The following is a 12,400-nucleotide window of genomic DNA, read 5'->3' as shown; positions in this document are numbered from 1 at the left end:
TATGGGATAATAAAGTTTACTGTAGAAGCTACATAACTGAACCCTTATGTCAGTGCGAAGATTCTTCTATAAATTCTGACAACTGATTCTTCTATCTTGCATGGTATGGCTGACAAATGTGCATGTCAACCCTTGTAATGAAGTTTTATTCTTTGATACATAAGATTCATTAGGCAGTATTTCCTATGTATTAAGATTTTGCTGGCTTGTTCAATTTTCATAAATTTTTGGGGTTATTTTTGCAACTGTAATTAATGCCTAAGTAAGAAGCATATGGTATACCCTCCAACTGTACCTTTTTTGGCTGGTACAGTACTATTTTTTATGGTCTGTACCTGCTAAAATTGGCTATGTACCGATTTTCAGCGTCTCCCTTGTCTCTTTCTTCCTATGGCAGAGCCACATGACCACGCCCCCTTTACCCATGGCCATGCACCGTTTCCAGGATTTGTACCGGTTTCCTCTTAAATTATATTGGAGGGTATGGTAAATGTAGCTAAACAAGTCACTATAGCCAGATGTGTGCTGAATAATTTTTTCCTTATAAATACAGATCAGTATCCCTTATCCAAAATTAAAAATCCCAAATTTGTGGGTCCCCTACTGAGATAATGAAATAAATATTATATATTATATTTCTCTGACGTCCTAGTGGATGCTGGGAACTCCATAAGGACCATGGGGAATAGCGGCTCCGCAGGAGACTGGGCACAAAAAAGAAAGCTTTAGGACTACCTGATGTGCACTGGCTCCTCCCCCTATGACCCTCCTCCAAGCCTCAGTTAGATTTTTGTGCCCGACCGAGCTGGGTGCAATCTAGAGGGCTCTCCTGAGCTTCTTAGAAAAAGTTAGTTTTAGGTTTTTTATTTTCAGTGAGACCTGCTGGCAACAGGCTCACTGCATCGAGGGACTAAAGGGAGAAGAAGCGAATCTGCCTGCTTGCAGCCAGCTTGGGCTTCTTAGGCTACTGGACACCATTAGCTCCAGAGGGACCGAACACAGGCCCAGCCTCGGAGTCCGGTCCCAGAGCTGCGCCGCCGGCCCCCTTACAGAGCCAGAAGCAAGAAGAGATACCACCTGCAGTGCACAAGCAGACAAACAATTTGGAAGCTGCTCAATCATAGGTGCTGGAAGGGGGAGGGGTCACAGACAAACAAACAAAGATGAAGGGGGGTGCAAATTAGGGATGTGCACTTGAAATTTTTCGGGTTTTGTGTTTTGGTTTTGGGTTCGGTTCCGCGGCCGTGTTTTGGGTTCGACCGCATTTTGGCAAAACCTCACCGAATTTTTTTTGTCGGATTCGGGTGTGTTTTGGATTCGGGTGTTTTTTTCAAAAAACACTAAAAAACAGCTTAAATCATAGAATTTGGGGGTAATTTTGATCCCAAAGTATTATTAACCTCAAAAACCATAATTTCCACTCATTTTCAGTCTATTCTGAATACCTCACACCTCACAATATTATTTTTAGTCCTAAAATTTGCACCGAGGTCGCTGGATGACTAAGCTAAGCGACCCTAGTGGCCGACACAAACACCTGGCCCATCTAGGAGTGGCACTGCAGTGTCACGCAGGATGGCCCTTCCAAAAAACACTCCCCAAACAGCACATGACGCAAAGAAGAAAAAAAGAGGCGCAATGAGGTAGCTGTGTGAGTAAGATAAGCGACCCTAGTGGCCGACACAAACACCTGGCCCATCTAGGAGTGGCACTGCAGTGTCACGCAGGATGGCCCTTCCAAAAAACACTCCCCAAACAGCACATGACGCAAATAAAAATGAAAGAAAAAAGAGGTGCAAGATGGAATTGTCCTTGGGCCCTCCCACCCACCCTTATGTTGTATAAACAGGACATGCACACTTTAACCAACCCATCATTTCAGTGACAGGGTCTGCCACACGACTGTGACTGATATGACGGGTTGGTTTGGACCCCCACCGAAAAAGAAGCAATTAATCTCTCCTTGCACAAACTGGCTCTACAGAGCCAAGATGTCCACCTCATCATCATCCTCCGATATATCACCGTGTACATCCCGCTCCTCACAGATTATCAATTCGTCCCCACTGGAATCCACCATCTCAGCTCCCTGTGTACTTTGTGGAGGCAATTGCTGCTGGTCAATGTCTCCACGGAGGAATTGATTATAATTCATTTTAATGAACATCATCTTCTCCACATTTTCTGGAAGTAACCTCGTACGCAGATTGCTGACAAGGTGAGCGGCGGCACTAAACACTCTTTCGGAGTACACACTTGTGGGAGGGCAACTTAGGTAGAATAAAGCCAGTTTGTGCAAGGGCCTCCAAATTGCCTCTTTTTCCTGCCAGTATAAGTACGGACTGTCTGACGTGCCTACTTGGATTCTTTCAATGGTGAGAGAATCATATGCAGTGACAGTAGACGACATGTCCGTAATCGTTGTCAGGTCCTTCAGTCCGGACCAGATGTCAGCATCAGCAGTCGCTCCAGACTGCCCTGCATCACCGCCAGCGGGTGGGCTCGGAATTCTGAGCCTTTTCCTCGCACCCCCAGTTGCGGGAGAATGTGAAGGAGGAGATGTTGACAGGTCGCGTTCCGCTTGACTTGACAATTTTGTCACCAGCAGGTCTTTGAACCCCAGCAGACTTGTGTCTGCCGGAAAGAGAGATCCAAGGAAGTTTTTAAATCTAGGATCGAGCACGGTGGCCAAAATGTAGTGCTCTTTCAACAGATTGACCACCCGTGAATCCTTGTTAAGCGAATTAAGGGCTCCATCCACAAGTCCCACATGCCTAGCGGAATCGCTCCCTTTTAGCTCCTCCTTCAATGCCTCCAGCTTCTTCTGCAAAAGCCTGATGAGGGGAATGACCTGACTCAGGCTGGCAGTGTCTGAACTGACTTCACGTGTGGCAAGTTCAAAAGGTTGCAGAACCTTGCACAACGTTGAAATCATTCTCCACTGCGCTTGAGACAGGTACATTCCACCTCCTATATCGTGCTCAATTGTATAGGCTTGAATGGCCTTTTGCTGCTCCTCCAACCTCTGAAGCATATAGAGGGTTGAATTCCACCTCGTTACCACTTCTTGCTTCAGATGATGGCAGGGCAGGTTCAGGCGTTTTTGGTGGTGCTCCAGTCTTCTGTACGTGGTGCCTGTACGCCGAAAGTGTCCCGCAATTCTTCTGGCCACCGACAGCATCTCTTGCACGCCCCTGTCGTTTTTTAAAAAATTCTGCACCACCAAATTCAAGGTATGTGCAAAACATGGGATGTGCTGGAATTTGCCCATATTTAATGCACACACAATATTGTTGGCGTTGTCCGATGCCACAAATCCACAGGAGAGTCCAATTGGGGTAAGCCATTCCGCAATGATCTTCCTCAGTTGCCGTAAGAGGTTTTCAGCTGTGTGCGTATTCTGGAAAGCGGTGATACAAAGCGTAGCCTGCCTAGGAAAGAGTTGGCGTTTGCGAGATGCTGCTACTGGTGCTGCCGCTGCTGTTCTTGCGGCGGGAGTCCATACATCTACACAGTGGGCTGTCACAGTCATATAGTCCTGACCCTGCCCTGCTCCACTTGTCCACATGTCCGTGGTTAAGTGGACATTGGGTACAACTGCATTTTTTAGGACACTGGTGAGTCTTTTTCTGACGTCCGTGTACATTCTCGGTATCGCCTGCCTAGAGAAGTGGAACCTAGATGGTATTTGGTAACGGGGGCACACTGCCTCAAGAAATTGTCTAGTTCCCTGTGAACTAACGGCGGATACCGGACGCACGTCTAACACCAACATAGTTGTCAAGGCCTCAGTTATCCGCTTTGCAACAGGATGACTGCTGTGATATTTCATCTTCCTCGCAAAGGACTGTTGGACAGTCAATTGCTTGGTGGAAGTAGTAAAAGTGGGCTTACGACTTCCCCTCTGGGATGACCATCGACTCCCAGCAGCAACAACAGCAGCGCCAGCAGCAGTAGGCGTTACACGCAAGGATGCATCGGAGGAATCCCAGGCAGGAGAGGACTCGTCAGAATTGCCAGTGACATGGCCTGCAGGACTATTGGCATTCCTGGGGAAGGAGGAAATTGACACTGAGGGAGTTGGTGGGGTGGTTTGCGTGAGCTTGGTTACAAGAGGAAGGGATTTACTGGTCAGTGGACTGCTTCCGCTGTCGCCCAAAGTTTTTGAACTTGTCACTGACTTATTATGAATGCGCTGCAGGTGACGTATAAGGGAGGATGTTCCGAGGTGGTTAACGTCCTTACCCCTACTTATTACAGCTTGACAAAGGCAACACACGGCTTGACAAATGTTGTCCGCATTTCTGGTGAAATACTTCTACACCGAAGAGCTGATTTTTTTGGTATTTTCACCAGGCATGTCAACGGCCCTATTCCTCCCACGGACAACAGGTGTCTCCCCGGGTGCCTGACTTAAACAAACCACCTCACCATCAGAATCCTCCTTGTCAATTTCCTCCCCAGCGCCAGCAACACCCATATCCTCCTCATCCTGGTGTACTTCAACACTGACATCTTCAATCTGACTATCAGGAACTGGACTGCGGGTGCTCCTTCCAGCACTTGCAGGGGGCGTGCAAATGGTGGAAGGCGCATGCTCTTCACGTCCAGTGTTGGGAAGGTCAGGCATCGCAACCGACACAATTGGACTCTCCTTGTGGATTTGGGATTTCGAAGAACGCACAGTTCTTTGCGGTGCTTTTGCCAGCTTGAGTCTTTTCAGTTTTCTAGCGAGAGGCTGAGTGCTTCCATCCTCATGTGAAGCTGAACCACTAGCCATGAACATAGGCCAGGGCCTCAGCCGTTCCTTGCCACTCCGTGTGGTAAATGGCATATTGGCAAGTTTACGCTTCTCCTCCGACAATTTTATTTTAGATTTTGGAGTCCTTTTTTTACTGATATTTGGTGTTTTGGATTTTACATGCTCTGTACTATGACATTGGGCATCGGCCTTGGCAGACGACGTTGCTGGCATTTCATCGTCTCGGCCATGACTAGTGGCAGCAGCTTCAGCACGAGGTGGAAGTGGATCTTGATCTTTCCCTAATTTTGGAACCTCAACATTTTTGTTCTCCATATTTTAATAGGCACAACTAAAAGGCACCTCAGGTAAACAATGGAGATGGATGGATACTAGTATACAATTATGGATGGACGAGCGACTGCCGACACAGAGGTAGCTACAGCCGTGGACTACCGTACTGTGTCTGCTGCTAATATAGACTGGATGATAAGGAGATGAAATTAATATATATATATATATATATATATATATATATATAATATCACTAGTACTGCAGCCGGACAGGTATATATATTTATTATGTAATGACTGATGACGGACCTGCTGGACACTGTCAGCTCAGCAGCACCGCTGACTGCTACAGTAAGCTACTATAGTAGTATGTATAAAGAAGAAAGAAAAAAAAAACCACGGGTAGGTGGTATACAATTATGGATGGACGAGCGACTGCCGACACAGAGGTAGCTACAGCCGTGGACTACCGTACTGTGTCTGCTGCTAATATAGACTGGATGATAATGAGATGAAATCAATATATATTATATCACACTAGTACTGCAGCCGGACAGGTAGATATATTTATTATGTAATGACTGATGACGGACCTGCTGGACACTGTCAGCTCAGCAGCACCGCAGACTGCTACAGTAAGCTACTATAGTAGTATGTATAAAGAAGAAAGAAAAAAAAAAAACACGGGTAGGTGGTATACAATTATGGATGGACGAGCGACTGCCGACACAGAGGTAGCTACAGCCGTGGACTACCGTACTGTGTCTGCTGCTAATATAGACTGGATGATAATGAGATGAAATCAATATATATTATATCACACTAGTACTGCAGCCGGACAGGTAGATATATTTATTATGTAATGACTGATGATGGACCTGCTGGACACTGTCAGCTCAGCAGCACCGCAGACTGCTACAGTAAGCTACTATAGTAGTATGTATAAAGAAGAAAGAAAAAAAAACCACGGGTAGGTGGTATACAATTATGGATGGATGAGCGACTGCCGACACAGAGGTAGCTACAGCCGTGGACTACCGTACTGTGTCTGCTGCTAATATAGACTGGATGATAATGAGATGAAATCAATATATATATATATATAATATCACTAGTACTGCAGCCGGACAGGTATATATATTTATTATGTAATGACTGATGACGGACCTGCTGGACACTGTCAGCTCAGCAGCACCGCAGACTGCTACAGTAAGCTACTATAGTAGTATGTATAAAGAAGAAAGAAAAGAAAAAAAACCACGGGTAGGTGGTATACAATTATGGATGGACGAGCGACTGCCGACACAGAGGTAGCTACAGCCGTGGACTACCGTACTGTGTCTGCTGCTAATATAGACTGGATGATAATGAGATGAAATCAATATATATTATATCACACTAGTACTGCAGCCGGACAGGTAGATATATTTATTATGTAATGACTGATGACGGACCTGCTGGACACTGTCAGCTCAGCAGCACCGCAGACTGCTACAGTAAGCTACTATAGTAGTATGTATAAAGAAGAAAGAAAAAAAAAAAACCACGGGTAGGTGGTATACAATTATGGATGGACGAACGACTGCCGACACAGAGGTAGCTACAGCCGTGGACTACCGTACTGTGTCTGCTGCTAATATAGACTGGATGATAATGAGATGAAATCAATATATATATATATATAATATCACTAGTACTGCAGCCGGACAGGTATATATACTTATTATGTAATGACTGATGACGGACCTGCTGGACACAGTCAGCTCAGCAGCACCGCAGACTGCTACAGTAAGCTACTATAGTAGTATGTATAAAGAAGAAAGAAAAAAAAACCACGGGTAGGTGGTATACAATATTATATATATATTATATACAATTATATATATATATATATATATATATATATTAAACTGGTGGTGACTGGTGGTCAGGTCACTGGTCACACTATCAGCAACTTGCAAGTAGTACTCCTAAGCAGACAATCACAATATATATTATACTGGTGGTCAGTGTGGTCACAATGGCAGTGTGGCACTCTGGCAGCAAAAGTGTGCACTGTACGTTATATGTACTCCTGAGTCCTGCTCTCAGACTCTAACTGCTCCCCACTGTCAGTGTCTCCCCCACAAGTCAGATAATATACAGTCACACTATCTATCACTTCAGCAAGTAACTAGTACTCCTCCTAAAGCTCCCCAAAATTACTACTGTGTCTCTCTCTACTGTCTCACTCTCTTCTCTATAAACGGAGAGGACGCCAGCCACGTCCTCTCCCTATGAATCTCAATGCACGTGTGAAAATGGCGGCGACGCGCGGCTCCTTATATAGAATCCGAGTCCCGCGATAGAATCCGAGCCTCGCGAGAATCCGACAGCGGGATGATGACGTTGGGGCGCGCTCGGGTTAACCGAGCAAGGCGGGAAGATCCGAGTCGCTCGGCCCCGTGTAAAAAAACATGAAGTTCGGGCGGGTTCGGATTCCGAGGAACCGAACCCGCTCATCCCTAGTGCAAATCCCCACCCCCAAATTCCCTTCCGCACACTGAAAATTACCTGTAACCACCTGCAGTGCAGCATGGTTTTTCTCGTTAGTGAGCTTATTTGGTGGGCTAACAACTCTGAATAACCCCCAGTGTCCCTTACAGTCTGCAATGTAAATAAGACAGGGGTACTGTTTTGTGTGTGGACTCCGGGTGGGGACATTGTGTCTTCATTGTGTGTTCAAGGCTGTGTCACACTGTAAAAAATTACCATTAGGACTGGAGGCTGGATCACATTGAGTAACTTTCGCTACACTGTACACATGTAAAAAATTATTTGAACAGTGATCTACTGTTTGTGGTCACTGGTCAGTGTCACTTGTCTGTGTAATGATGTGTACTGTGGGCCTAATACACGGTTGATTGCAAAAGCAAAACCTTCCTCTAAGGGGCAAAACCATATTGCGGGGGGTGGGGGAGGGGGGGGGGGCAGATGTAACATGTGCAGAGAGAGTTAGATTTGGGAGGGTTATATTATTTCTGTGAGTAAATAATGGCTGCTTTATTTTTACACTGTAATCTTGAATTCAGTTTGAACACACCCCACCCAAATATAACTCTCTCTGCACATGTTACATTTGCCCCACCTGCAGTGCACATGGTTTTTGGTTTTGCCCATTAGAGGAAGATTTTGCTTTGGCAGTAAACCTTGAATTAGGCCCTGTGTTCAGATTCAGAACTTCAAACAGGCAGGCAAGTGATACTGTGTTTAAGAACAGTAAACTAATGGTCAGTAGGTCCAGGGCCACCGCCTTAATATCTGCACAGTGCGTCACAGTTGCAGTTTAAAAAAAAATATATATTATTATGTTTATCTATTCAGTGAACTTCAGGCAGGCAGTAATACAGTGTTTAATAACAACTCTAATCATGGGGTAGTATAGTTTATTAAATTACCATCCTCCTGTCTCCACTGCTGTGTGGCAATGTATCACATGTTTGTTGCCTTGTTGCCTTGTTTAGCCAGCCAGCCTTTTGCCAATATTGGTGAAAACAATATTGTGAGCTGTGAGATTGTCAAAATTGACTGGAAATGAGGTTAATAATACTGTAGGAACAGAAACAGGCCCAATATATGCGGTTTTAGCTGTTTTTATGATTAAAAAAAATACAGCTCCAAAACCAAAACACAGAGTGGTTTTAAAAACCAGAACCAGAACCAAAACGTGAAACTTAGCGGCCGACTCAGACCTGATCGCTAGGCTGCATTTTCTCACAGCCTGCGATCAGATCTAAACTGCCATGCGCATGCACCGCAATGCACAGGCGCGACGGTCCACAGCAACGGGGATCACCGGTCAGCGACGGGATGGTGCGAAAATTCCGAACGCACAGGCAGTCGCAAGGAGATAGACAGAAAGAGGGCGTTTGTGGGTAAAAACTGACCGTTTTAAAGGAGTGTCCGGGAAAACGCAGGAAGGACCAGGCATTTGGAGGGAGGGTTTCTGATGTCAGCTTCGGCCCCGATCATCAATGCGACTGAGTAAATCCTGGGCTGAGCAGAAACTGCATGAACCTATGTTTGTGCAGTTCTGCTACACAAGTGATCGCACTCCTGCACACACACCATACCCTCCCCCTGTAGGCGGCGACTACCTGATCGCAGGGATGCAAAAAACGCACCCTAGCGATCAGGTCAGAACTACCCCCTTAATCCAGATCTAAAACCAAATCCAAAACACAGATGTCTGACAGATCTCTAATTTATCTTTCTATCTAGGGTTGAATTATATTCCCTTCCACAGCCCTGTGATAACAGGACCAGCACAGTTAGTATCAAATACTGGGGGTTATTCAGAGTCCTCAGCAGTTTTTACTAAACTAGCAAAAACTGCTAAGGTTCAAATCACATGGTCACAGGAGCCCAAATAGAGGATGACCCTCTGCATACGCAGCTGGCTGTTTCCGATCGCAAGAAACGCAGGTGACATCATCGGGCCACCCCGAAAACAGCCATGACATGTCAAAAACTGACCAAAAATGCCACACCGCCCCCCCCCTCGAATGTCCATCGCCTGTCAATCAAATCGCGATCACAACATGAATGCACGCACACACGCACTGCGTACGCTGTGTATGCGCAGACAGACAAAATTAGCTGATCTGCATTTCCCCAGCTCACCTCTGAATAAAGCCCACTAAATATAGCATACATTTTGGAAATTGCTAAAATTCAGGTGAATTTACGTATAGGATAAATCAATTCACTCACCTCCAGACATAACATGTTTTGTTTCACAGCTTGATATCTGACAAAATGAACCAGGTGAAAACTAACTTTTAAATAGTGTCAGTGTATAATTACTAGGGATGTTGCCAGGGTATTAGTGAAGTTGATTCTATTTTCAGACTATCCAAACTCCAATGTGACATGCTTGCCTGGTACAGACTGTTATTGACAGGTGGAGTTGAAGGGACAATTTAATAGGTAAGGTAATCTTAAAAAATAAAATAAAAAAATAATAATAATAATAAAAATAAAAAAAATAAAAAAAACATGAGTACAGGGGACATTTTCTACTCCTTAGAGTTGGCTCATGGTGATTGGCTGTAACATCATAGTCATGCTCCACACAACCAACCAATCACAGACATGGACAAGACAAGAGCAGTAGCTGGTAGACTTAGCATATGTACTAAACCTTGGAGGGGGAGATGTACTAAGCTTTGAAAAGTGCTAAATGTCATGGTGATAAAGTACCAACCAATCAGCTCTTAACAGCCATGTTACAGGCTGGGTTTTAAAAAAAGACAGGAGCTGGTTGGTTGGTACTTTATCACTGTGAAATTCATCACTTTTCAAGACTTAGTACATTTGGCCCTCCGGGAGAATGATAAAGTGGAAAGAAATAAAGTACTAGCCAATCTGTTCCTGTCATTTTTCAATCATACAGTCTGCAACATGACAGTTAGAAGCTGATTGGCTTTTACGTTATCGCTCTCCAAGGCTTAGTACATATGTCCCTGTGTTTCAGGCATGAGACTACCTTTTACTTCTATATGTTTGGAGCTGGTGCCCTATTCATTGTGAGTGTGTGTGTAGAGAGGGGGAGGGGGGGGGGCATTTAAGCACTGGATGAGGAATATTATGCCAACCATTCTTTTGTTTAGGTCAGTGGCGGAACTAGTGAGTGGTGGGCCCAGGTGCATAATTATGCGTTGGGCCCCCTCCCTACATCAGTCTCCCATGTGATATTACTACCCCCCCTCCCCTTACACACACTTACCAAGTGTATAGCTTCGTTATACATATATGAATAGAACATATTATACAACCTTAGTATATTAATATACCTGATGCACGTAATATTGCTACAATAATACAATACTAGGGGGGGGGCAGGAAGAAGGGGAAAAGTACGGGCTGTGCAAAGAAGAGAGGTAGGGGGCAGGATTCGGGTAGGGAAGATAGGACAAAACACAACGCCTGCAAGGAATGAGGAGGACATGCTGGGCAGAGACAGATGCTGTAATTGTGGCATTGCGGTACCTGGCCAATGAAAGCAGGGGGAAGAAAATGATGGGAGAAGATCTGGAGGGCAGATTACATCCCCCACGTTGCTGGGCCTCTTTTGGGGGGGTTTCACGCTGGGGGAATCAGGTCAGATACAATGTAGACTGTGAAGAGGAGCAGAGGAGGGGAGGGAAGTGGAGTGCTCGTGGTCCTCCTTCTCTTCTCCAGCCTGATCGCACCCTCCTTCTTTAGGGCCCATGGCCTGCCATGACATACTGTAATTCTGACTCACTATTAGTACTACAGTGCTAATGCCAGGGGCCGACTTTGGGCAGCTTAATTGCCGCGGGCCTCGGTGCATTGCACCGTCTGCACTGCTGGTAGTTCCGCCACTAGTTTAGTTGCCTCCAATCATTGGCACCCTAGACAACAGCCCACAGTGGGTCTACTGTGATAATTGGGTTATTTATAAGAAATGAGTTAAGGCTTGAGGGAAGAGGCACTGTAAGTGATAGGCATAACTTGTGATCATATTCCCAGCACAAAGAGGGAGAGGGACACTTGTTTACTGTATAAACTGTCATCCAGGGGCAGTTTAAGAGAGGAGGGGGCTCTTGTGCAGTCTGTCTTTTCTGAAGTCGCAGTTGTGAGTAGAGTCTATTGCACATGCCCAGGTCTATGGAAACATGGTGCCCGCGCCATGTTCCCAGTAATTTCTCTACTGTACATGCACAAATCTCTGAGAAAATGGCAGGCGCACTGTTTTCCCAGTGATTGGTACAGCACCAATGCAGAACCAGGGAGGTGAGTACAGGTTATATTTTCCATATCTGAAATGCTTGTCACCAGCAGTATTAGGATTTACCTGTATTTTGAAATACCGTATCTGCACAACATATGAGATAACTTGGGGATGGGATCCACTGGAAAAGATGCTGCGCACAGCGTCTATTCAGTGCTGCTGTGCCCTGAATTAAGCAGAGCAGCGAGTAATAGGGAGCCCCCCAACTCCCTCCCCCCTCCGCAGACCGCAGGAGGAATGGCGGACCCAAAAAAGCAGGACTGTCCCGTGCAAATCGGGACAGTTGGGAGGTATGATTATAGTGTTCACACTGCCATTTATCCTAAATGAAATTAGTTTAGACTGCACCTTGAATATAGACTTTAGTTCTAGGCACCTGGTATTAATAAATAATAAACATTTACAAACCAAGCACCTTATTACAGGTTGAGTCTCCCATATCCAAAAATGCTTGGAAAACCAGAAGTATTTTGGAGTTTTCTATAGTTGAAATATCTGCATATCAACATTCCTTCGGATAGTACTAAGTCTAAACACAAATGCATTTATATTTCATATACACCTTATAA

The 12,400-nt window shown here is 45.2% G+C and overlaps 1 long non-coding RNA gene across 2 annotated transcripts in view; it reads right to left on the bottom strand.

Annotated features, from left to right (window-relative positions):
• Positions 1–9,843, bottom strand: part of LOC134910379 (uncharacterized) — a 252,440-nt gene extending 242,597 nt beyond the window's left edge. The window contains exon 1 of one of the 2 annotated variants that reach the window (XR_010176180.1): positions 9,788–9,843. This is a non-coding gene — a long non-coding RNA (uncharacterized LOC134910379). The remainder of the gene's footprint in view (positions 1–9,787) is intronic. The other variant, XR_010176179.1, reaches the window with a different exon arrangement.
• Between the last annotated feature and the right edge of the window lie 2,557 nt (positions 9,844–12,400).

This window comes from Pseudophryne corroboree, chromosome 4, assembly GCF_028390025.1.
Source record: "Pseudophryne corroboree isolate aPseCor3 chromosome 4, aPseCor3.hap2, whole genome shotgun sequence".
NCBI classification, from domain to species: domain Eukaryota; kingdom Metazoa; phylum Chordata; class Amphibia; order Anura; family Myobatrachidae; genus Pseudophryne; species Pseudophryne corroboree.
Note: the sequence above shows the minus strand (reverse complement) of the source record. Positions and strands in the feature narration are given on the sequence as shown.